Source organism: Procambarus clarkii, unplaced genomic scaffold (assembly GCF_040958095.1).
Source record: "Procambarus clarkii isolate CNS0578487 unplaced genomic scaffold, FALCON_Pclarkii_2.0 HiC_scaffold_697, whole genome shotgun sequence".
In the NCBI taxonomy this organism is placed as follows: Eukaryota; Metazoa; Arthropoda; class Malacostraca; order Decapoda; family Cambaridae; genus Procambarus; species Procambarus clarkii.
In genome coordinates, this window is record NW_027189730.1 from 25,243 (window position 1) to 35,960 (window position 10,718).

Consider the following 10,718-nt stretch of genomic DNA (forward strand, 5'->3'; position numbering starts at 1 on the left):
AAGGGTATGGGATCCAATACCATCCACTGGATGTGTATTGCGTCCACTACCACCGACAGGATGGGTATGGGCTCACAACCACCCACAGGATAGGTATGGGGTCCAATACCACCCACAGGATGAGTATGGGGTCCACTATAACCCACAGGATGGGTATGGGGCTCCAACCACCCACAGAATAAGTATGGGGTACAATAACACCCACTGGATATGTATGGCATCCATTGCCCCCACAGGATGACTATAGGGTACAGTATCGCCCACAGGATTAGTATATAGGGTTCACTGCCGCCCACAGAGTCGGTATGGGGTCCACCGCCACCCACAGGGTCGGTATGGGGTCCACTACCGCCCACAGGGTCGCTATGAAGTCAACTACCGTCCACAGGGTCGGTAGGGGTCCACTACCGCCCACAGGGTCGGCAGGGGGTCCACTGCCACCCACTGGGTCGGTAGGGGGTCCACTGCCGCCCACAGGATCGATAGGGGGTCCACTGCCGCCCACAGGGTCGATATGGGGGGGGTCCACTACCGCCCACAGGATCGATAGGGGGTCCACTGCCGCCCACAGGGTCGGTAGGGGTCCACTGCCGCCCACACGTTCGGTAGGGGTCCACTGCCGCCCACAGGGTCGGTAGGGGGTCCACTGCCGCCCACAGGATCGATAGGGGGTCCACTGCCGCCCACAGGGTCGATAGGGGGTCCCTTACCGCCCACAGGGTCTCTATGAAGTCAACTACCGCCCATAGTGTTTGTATAGTGTCCACTATCGCCCATAGTGTTATTATGGGGTCCACTACCCCTCATAGGGTCGGTATGGGGGTCCATTACTACCCACAGGGTGTGTCTGGGGTCTATTTTGGCAATACTGCTTTTCCAATCTCATTTGTTGTTCAATGTAAAATATTTGTTGCTCGACTTGCAACAATTTATATATATATATATATATATATAGTATAGTGCCTTTGCAATAATGTACCAATGTGTGTATTTTCATAACTCGTTTTAAATTGTTGAAAAATAAATAACTACATTGTGAATGCAAGTCAATGTTTACATGCTAAATCAGAGTTGCCAGATTCCGCTTAAAATAGCAAATTGTGCTTATTTTCAAAGCTTGAGAATTTAGCTTTAAAGTAGTTAAAAAACTACGAATTTCGCAATTTGCTATGTACTTTAGTGTACTATTTTAAAATAAGGTTGGTTTTTAAGCTGCAAGTCATATGAATCTCAAAAAAAGTATATTATTAACAATCTTATCTCCATAGTTCACTAGTTTCTGTAAATCAGATCTGGTAACTGTAGGCCAAGTACTGGAAGACTCAAGACACAATGTGTTGAAGCTATTCTCTTTGAAGAAGTCATCTCGACAGGATCTTCCAGCTCCAGCTATAAAACTTCACCAAACATGGATCTACCTAGTACATCAAATGGTAAGGAATTACTAAACTGTACAAAGTTTTATGCTAGAACATTTGTTACAGAATTGTCCCTGTCAGGGACAATTCAGTCCCTATTCTATGTGTACTCCATCACATAGTGACGGAGTATGTGGGAATAATTTTGTTGACACTGTCCATTTTGTCAATTCTACAACAGCAGATAATATGAATTCCCAGAGATATTTGTAACTTGAGATACTTGGTTTGGTTTGGTTAAGTTAGGTTAGGTTAGCCTAACCCAGTAAATCCTCCCCGGCTAGAATATAAACCCCGGACAAAGTGCTCGTGAAATGCCAGGCATTTGCAAATATGAGGATGTGGTTGATTATATTATATTCTTTTCTATATCATAGATGTTCAATATATGAAAAATATTTTAGACTTAAAAATGGACCCCTGAGGTACTCAACTTACCACATTTCTTCATATTCATTCCCATTTAGTATGACCTTTTGCTCTCTTTGTTTTAACTATTGTTTTGTGCACTTTACAATTTTTTTCATGAACCTGTAATTTCCTTGCTAGTCTTCCATGTGGTACCTTATTAAAGTCTTTAGCATAATCCATGTATACTACATCCACCGGAAACCCTTTATCTGAGTACCATGTTACCATGTCCCAAAAGTGAGGAGGTTTATAAGGTAGCATCTGTTTTTAAGAAGACCATGGTGTGTCGATTGAATAAGATTGTTCACTGAAAGATGGTAAATGATTCCCTCCCTTAGGATTTTCGCCATGAGCTTGCAGATGTGTTATACCTAGCTGATCGGACATTAGTTTTGTGCTTAACTCTTTCTGCTTTTTTTTTAAATACTGTAAGGGTGAAATTTTCATATTTCAAATCTCGGGGTACTATCCCTTGGTTCAGATATTTTGTGGAAAGTATTTTCAGCAGTATTCATAGTTCTTCTGTCAGTTTATTTTCCTTTATAATTAAGGTTTGTTTTCTTTTGTACCATAGAAAGTACCACAGAAAGGTGTTATAATGTTGTGTTAGCTTTTCTGTACAATTTTTCTTTTTTGTTTGTATAAAAGGCTATGCAATGAATTCAAATATTTACGCTACCAATCAATTTTTCAGATAGATCATCGGATTTTGACAGTATGCTGTACATACCAGATGTTCCAAAAATAACTACAGACAACAATAATGGTACTGTGTTTACTATTTTTATACTTTATATATAGGAAGACAAGTTCAATCAATGAGCATTTTAATATATCATCAAAATTTTCATACATTTCTTTCACTTTGTTACACTTGTAAAAACTTATTCTTAGCTATATTTATATAAATGTTAATACCACTGTTAAATGAACATATTGATTTGTGTCCTTATTAGTTATAGCTTATTTATGTTGACCCAGCACCTTACTAAAGGGATTACCTTAACTTGTGTCACTATCTCTCTAGGGGGCTCCAGGTAGGCAGTATAGGTAATGCCACTAACATGCATATCATTATGGGAAAGTCCATAATTTAACACATAATTATAAGTAGGTAATTTGTAGCAAATTTTAAGATTATTAATAGGTACATTGTAACATAATTTTGCATAAGCATAATTTTCTTTATGCTTATGCTATATTTATATAAATGTTAATACCACTGTTAAATGAACATATTGATTTGTGTCCTTATTAGTTATAGCTTATTTATGTTGACCCAGCACCTTACTAAAGGGATTACCTTAACTTGTGTCACTATCTCTCTAGGGGGCTCCAGGTAGGCAGTATAGGTAATGCCACTAACATGCATATCATTATGGGAAAGTCCATAATTTAACACATAATTATAAGTAGGTAATTTGTAGCAAATTTTAAGATTATTAATAGGTACATTGTAACATAATTTTGCATAAGCATAATTTTCTTGTTTTGTTCTTGTACTTTTCCTTCGAACACTATTATTTTCTCTTCAGAATTTCACCGGAGAATAGCAGTGATGACTAGAGAACATCTTGAACGTGAGTACCAGAAAGCACGTGCTGCAATGATACAAAGAAATGAGTACTTGAAGAGACTCTTAAACGTGGAGGAACCAAACTCAATAAAGGTGACAAACAAGAAACAGAAAAAAGATAACATACAGGATGTATCACACATTAATTCAAAACAAAGACCAGCTGCACCCCAATCTGATGGTAATCTTCTATTATTTTTTTAACAATATTTCTACAGCTGTTATTTGTGTACTTTCCAATAATATTTGTTGCCTATTTTTAAGTGTATGCTAGACAATTATGGAGATTAAATTACTATAACACTGAACAACTTGGTAGCATAAAGTTAGTTATAGTAATATCTTGAGATTTGTCTGAAAATATTAATACTTGTATACAATTTGCAATTATGTACCATGCTTAAATCTTCAAATGTGCCACCCAGACATTCTGCCTGCTATACTTTCACCACCACACATTCAAAATGCGGGCTATTCTACTAGTGGCAGAACGTACACTCAAAGTTATTTGGCAGCTGGTGAAGAAACTTTGGAATCATTTGATGTTGGTATGTCCCAACATCATTTGTTGGTATTTAAATGAGGGTTTATTTAATGGACACACGTCATAAATATTATGTACCAAAATTGTGCTTAATGCCTATGAAATTTTGTTTAACATATTATACTAATCATTCCTTTCACTTACAAATTTTTCTTACTAATTTGTAATCCCATATTTCAAAGTACTTGCTGCAGAACTTGAACAAATTAAAGATTCTCAGCCAAGTGTTTCTGACTGGCAAAAAAGAAGAAAACATGCAGAGATTAATTGGGGAGAAAGCAGGGCAATGCTGTTCGATTGGACATTGTCTGAGTTGGGTGTTCCAGATAAAGGTAAATTAAATATTGCTGTGTTCATTAAGGTTATACTGTATAATAAGCATCATATGCAAATTAATGACACTCTATTAATACATTTAGACTTCAGATTGTTTAAAATGTTAGGTATACAGTATTTAAAATTAGTATAAATAATTACCCCTTTTTTCATCAGGTAAAGTTTGTGTACAATGTACAAATTGTGAGGCAAGCATCAAATGTGAAGACTGTTTTGCATTTTTGTGTCACATTTGTGACCAAATGCAACATTTTCTCATGCCTTTCCACCACAGATTATATTGGAAAAATGGCTTTTATGAGCCATTACACCCGACACAATCTGTGTGCCCTGAAGGAAATATCTTTCACTGGAGTAAGTATACGATACCTGTATAAAATCCGTACTTTGTTCCGAGATTACTTCTACTTCCCAATCCCAGTCTAGAGCTACGATTATCTTGGTATAACAAAATAAAATGAATAAATGTTTCATTTCAGTCATTACAACATTTGGAGAAGTCTTAAAGTTTAAACCTGACACTTGGTTTTATAGATTGATTTAATCGTCTGATTGTTTCTTTTCTGTGAATTTCTCAGTCATTATCTGGAGAATAATGTCAATATTTTGTACAATCAAGAAACAATGAAATATTCAGTCTGAAATTCTTTTCCTTAAAACTCATTTTGTCAAACTGTCTTCCTTTTCTTTGTTACCAGAACCTGTTGTACCAGCCCAACCACCAAATTCTTGCCCCTACTGCACAGATTGCAAGTTTAAAATTTCAAGCTCCAGCAATCTCTGCATCTTCAACACTATAATGGGTAAATAAACTTTAAAATTTACCCTTTTATTTCCATTACCGGATATTCCTGAATCACAATACATTTTGAAATTTTTGTTGCTATAAATGTTAATTTTTACATCACTATTTTAGCAAGTCGCCACACCACTCAATGCACTGTATTTTAAACTACAGGAAGGTATGACCTCTATACTCCAATCTATACATGCCACTGTGGATATGAGCATCAACAACTAGGCAAGACCATGCACAAGTCTGGTTTCTATTCATCATTAGGAAAGAGCAGCACATTCTACAGCACCAGTCTGCTTGAATCATGGCACCATATAAAAATAAATTGTCCCGGAACATCATTTCGGGCATTAGTCACTGCACTGGAATCCTTTGGTGCTTCTCGTGGGCGTGTATGTTTTGATACCGTTATTCTTAATATTTTCAGTTTTATATTTCAATACAAAAATTATCAAAATTTTGTAGTAATGTATATTCATTTATTAATAATTAGTTTTTAATTTTGTTCAAACACAAAATGGAATGTTTTTTTTGTTTATTTATCTTATGTCATAATATGCATTTTAAATGTCACCATCTAAAAAATTCTATTCCTAGATTGGACGCATTAATTATATAACTTCGAAGAGAGTGTTCTTCGAATGGCGATTCCAGCAATATGAGCTGAGAAAAATTAGAGGAGAAGCTGACAATGAGTGTCCTGCTTGTGATAAAACCCCTTTAGCAGTACATATTGATGGCAACAAGAAGCTGTATCGTTACAACAAAGTTGGGAGGTAATAAAATGTGCTTTACAGATACTTAATGTATAGTATTCTTTTGTTCTCTACACACACTATATTATAATGAATTATATTGTCTTCAAATTAATGTTCTTATAAATAAAGTATGCACATATAAATATACATTGTCATATGACATATTTTTTAACTGAGTATGTCTTTATAGTTTGCCTTTCAATTGCATCCATATCATCATTTTATTTATCTAACACCATGTAAATTTTTGTTTTATGTAAAATTTAGCAGTGCATCAGAATTCTTCATATAAAACATTTTTTGATACCCCATTACCCATTGTTTAATATTATAGTGGTTACAGACAATAAATAATTATTTCTGAATTATCATTGCAGAGGTATCAGAAACCCCTATTATTCTGATAGTATCTTCAGCAAAGATGAAGATGTTCAAGCTCATGTTGGCACTATTCAGAGCTTGAAAACTAAGGTGAGTTTTATTATATATTGAGAAACCTTCAATTTTACCTAATAACTGTTTGGCGACTATAACATATGGTGGCCATTTTTGTATTTTTTCATTATAGTTTATATACATTGAATAAGGAAATATAACCCATAGAAATTCTTATGTGCAACAACAATGCCTATCGCGCAAAATAATCTCTACCTTCTACCCGTCCTACATAATTATAATCATGCTCACCAACTGGTTATTTAGTTACTATAAATATTTTTGTTTAACAGAGTAAGCACACGTGTGGAGTGTCTACATGGAAAGCTGCTCAAAATAAGCCTCTTTCATTCCAAAGTTTGGATGAAACAGGAATCAGCATGGCCTCCTGTCGACATGGTATTATCCTCCACACCTTGAATATGTATCAAGGAGAGCTGTACAGTTATGCCCACTATTTGCAAATTATGTATTTCAAATACGTAAAGTTTATTTGTCAAGACATAATTTGCAAATATTGGCCATGGGCCTTAACTGTGGCTCAGAAACAATCACATTTTCACATTGGTCAAGCAAAGCCATTTTTAGGAGTCCTACATGCAAAAGGACATGCTTGGTATTGTCAGGTAAATAAAAATATAACATTACATTTATGTATACTAATGTATACATTTATGTATACTAATTAAATTTAATGTAATGTATACATTACATTAAATATAATAAGTACAGTTTGTGTAAAAAAATTTAAGATTTCTGACTGTTTAAGATTAATGATATACGTATCATTTAATATAGTAGGAGGCTTTTAATTTTTGTACAATAATTTGAATTTTTTTTTACTGTATACTTTTATGTTAAAGGTATTGTATGGAGGGCGGTGGCAAGAAGGAAGTGGCATGACTTTAGGGGAAGAGGCAGAGCAAGTGTTTGCATACCTCTCACGATACAACTCTACAACTAAAAACATGCTGAAAGCTGGTATTTGTTTATATGGTTCATCTGATCAAGTTTTTTATTATTTTACCTGCCCTGTAATCAGTATAATGCGATTTGTATTCAGTATTCAATAAGTATCAACTCCCTCAAATAATCAATAAAAGAATGAAAACATATTGGTCAAACTTGAGTTGGTCGTGGTGAGTAAAGGTATGTTATGAAACTGTTATTAATCTATGCTCTTCAAGATGTTCATTGCTATAAATATTTTTCTCAGAAAGAACAGAAGAACTCACAGAGGGTGCAGTCTTTTGGAACCATCGAAAAATTGATGGACTGGCTCGTGCATTAGTTACTCGACTCAGAAAGGTACTAAAAATAATATATATTTATTTTATTTATTTGTATTTATTTTGAAACTTATTATAATGCATTTATATGTGAAAGGTATTATAATGCATTTATAGGTTAGTTATGTGTTCAGATCATGTACTACATATATTTTCCATTATACGTACTCTTGGAATATCAAAACTGTATTTATTTCTGGTGTGGTGCTCATGGGTTCTGTTACAACCTTCAATGAAGCTTTTGAGCTTATATGTATGTATTTGTAATGTATGTATGTAAACAATGTATTTATTATCATTTATCAATTCTGATAGAAATTACCTACTTAAAATTATCTGTTAGATTAAGGACCTGCCTGAAACGCTGCGCATACTAGTGGCTTTACAAGATTGTAAATACTGTACTATTCAATGTATTCTCACAACCCCAATGTACCTACTTGTATATATATAAATAAAATAAAATAAAATATTGTGATGGGTCAGTAGCTAGGGATGGGAAGGCAGGATGCAGTATGCCAAACTGAATTCGTGCGCCCCTTGAGGGACTTGAAGTAGAGGGATAGGGATCACAGGATAAGTATGGGTTGCACAAACTACTGGTAACAGGATGAGTATGGGTTGCACAATTAATTACTACAAAGTGGTTGAGTATGGGGTGCACGTAAATGAAGACTCCCAAGAAGCAAATCAGAGATCAGCCCAAGCTTCATCTTGAGGCAAAGCTCAATGCCTTAAGCCATATTGATGCTCTGTCCACAGAGCATTCTCTCTCTCAAATCATAATAGTACACTAATGGTTCCCTACACCACCCCTCAGGTGCAGCTGCAGCAGGCTTGGGTGACATGATGACTATGGGGTGCACAATAAACTAACACTCACAGAATGAGTATGGGCTGCACAATAAGCTACCTCTCACAAGATTAGTAATAAAGAAACATTAATTTTTTGGGTAGGGTGACTGAAACTCATCCTGGGGTAAAAATGTTTATTTAAATTTATTATAGTTAAATGAATTTAGTAAATTATTCCATATATTGTATTATAAGTGAATTGACACTAAACTATAAATGATACTAATAAGGTTTTAAAAATGAAAAACAGTAAAAATCCTTCATGTAAGATATGGAAGTTGAAAAGTAAATTAACTGTAAACTAAATTATAAACTGTAGACATAATATAAAGTATTATAAGTAAAATACCTATAAACTACCAAATAATAAGGTGTAAGGAACCATTTCTATTGTTTGTCCTTTTTTACCTGTTTCCTCAGGTATTTTAAAATTCCCATTCCGTTGTTACTACACTGTTTTCCTGGTGTAGTTCCCTGTGGTTCAAATTTTACTACTTGTACTTCTTGCTGTTTCTGAATGATTGCTAATGGTAGCCCTTGTTGCACCTGCGGAACTTTTTGTAAATGTTCCACCTGCGGAACTTTTTGTACTTGTTGAATTTCTTGCACCTGCGGTACTTTTTGGACTTTATGCACCTGCTGCACTTGTAGCTCGTCAGGATTTTTTTCCAAGGCATTATCGCTATCACCTTCTGATCCTAATGTAAGTTTATCTGCATCAAGCTTCCTTGTGCGTGCTGGAAAAAAAATAAAAATAAAAAATAAAAAAATTTGAAATGGAAGATCCTGTGTAACAAATTTAATCAGTTACTATGATCGAGCCGCAGAAATTTTACAGGAAAGATATGGTTGGGTTGACTGCATCTATCTGGACCTAAAAGAGGCATTCAACAGAATTCCACATAAGAGTTTGTTCTGGAAACTGGAACATATTGGAGGGGTGACAGGTAAGCTTCTAACATGGATTAAAAAATTTCAAACTGATAGAAAAATGAGGGCAGTAATCAGAGGCAATGTATTGGACTGGAGAAATGTCACGAGTGGAGTACCACAGGGTTTAGTTCTGGCATTCATGGATAAATAATAAATAAATTGTTCATGATTTTTTTAGACAAAAGCTAGAATATTCAGCAGTTGTATGGTGCCCATATCTTAAGAAGTACATGTACAAACTTGAAATGATACAAAGATGTCATGGGTGTCATAGGGGCCCCAGCACACTGGTTTGCTAAAGGGCCCTTAATGCTGTCGAGACCTTATGGGCCCTTGGACCCATTACGTTAAGACATAGTGCTGTATTGGGCCACACACTTTTTGCCATATACATCAATGACAGAGATGATTGAATTGAAATTATATATATATATATATATATATATATATATATATATATATATATATATATATATATATATATATATATATATATATATATATATATATATATATATATATATATATATATATATATATATATATATAAATATCTTTGATATCCCCAGAGTCAAAGTTATTCTGTGTAAATACTCTATGCAAATAAAGGGACCTTGTCTATGGAACTCACTCGCTAACAAATTTAAAAACTGTCCGACTTCTGCCATTTTAAAAAATAAAACCAAAAAGTACCTAAATTTTTTCTTGATAGTTTCCTAACTAGTGTATTAAACTCGCACTGTATCTTATGAAATCCAATGCCAGAATATATGTGCCTAAACCATACAACTTTTCCATTGTAATCATTGCTATCACCTTATATCATGATTGTTATATTGAATGCATATCTTACTATATTATACCTTGAAATATTCCTCAAATTATGCTACAATTTATATGTTGATAACCCTCAAATTTTACTTTAATGTACATAGTAATCTTTGTGATACTTTCTTACAATGTACCAGCCAATTTTTTTCCATTTAAGCTTTAAATTGCCTATTTAAAATTATCTGTTAGATTAAGGACCTGCCCAAAACACTATGTGTGCTAGTGGCTTTACAAGAATGTAAAAACATCAATGCTATGTACTCTCATAATCCCAGTGTGCTAACTTGTATATAAATAAATAAACAAATAGTATGTAAGTACTGTACAGCATTATTCATGTTGATTCTATACCTTATCAAGCAAGTTCAGCATAAGAAGAATACAAATGAATACAACAGATGTAGACAAACTTCAATACCTGATTTTCAATCCTTCGTAGAACCCGGCTTGCTGTATTTCGTTCTAAAGCCTTCTTGCCTTTAAGTAGAAAACGGGCTTCCTCTTCTTTCTTCATTAATTCTCTACTGTTTCGGAAG

The 10,718-nt window shown here is 34.5% G+C and overlaps 1 long non-coding RNA gene across 1 annotated transcript; it reads left to right on the forward strand.

The window, feature by feature from the left end:
- Positions 1–4,462: 4,462 nt before the first annotated feature.
- Positions 4,463–5,467, forward strand: LOC138361752 (uncharacterized). The gene is made up of 3 exons (XR_011227159.1): positions 4,463–4,639; positions 4,984–5,088; positions 5,244–5,467. It is a non-coding gene; the product is annotated as an uncharacterized lncRNA (long non-coding RNA).
- Positions 5,468–10,718: the final 5,251 nt, after the last annotated feature.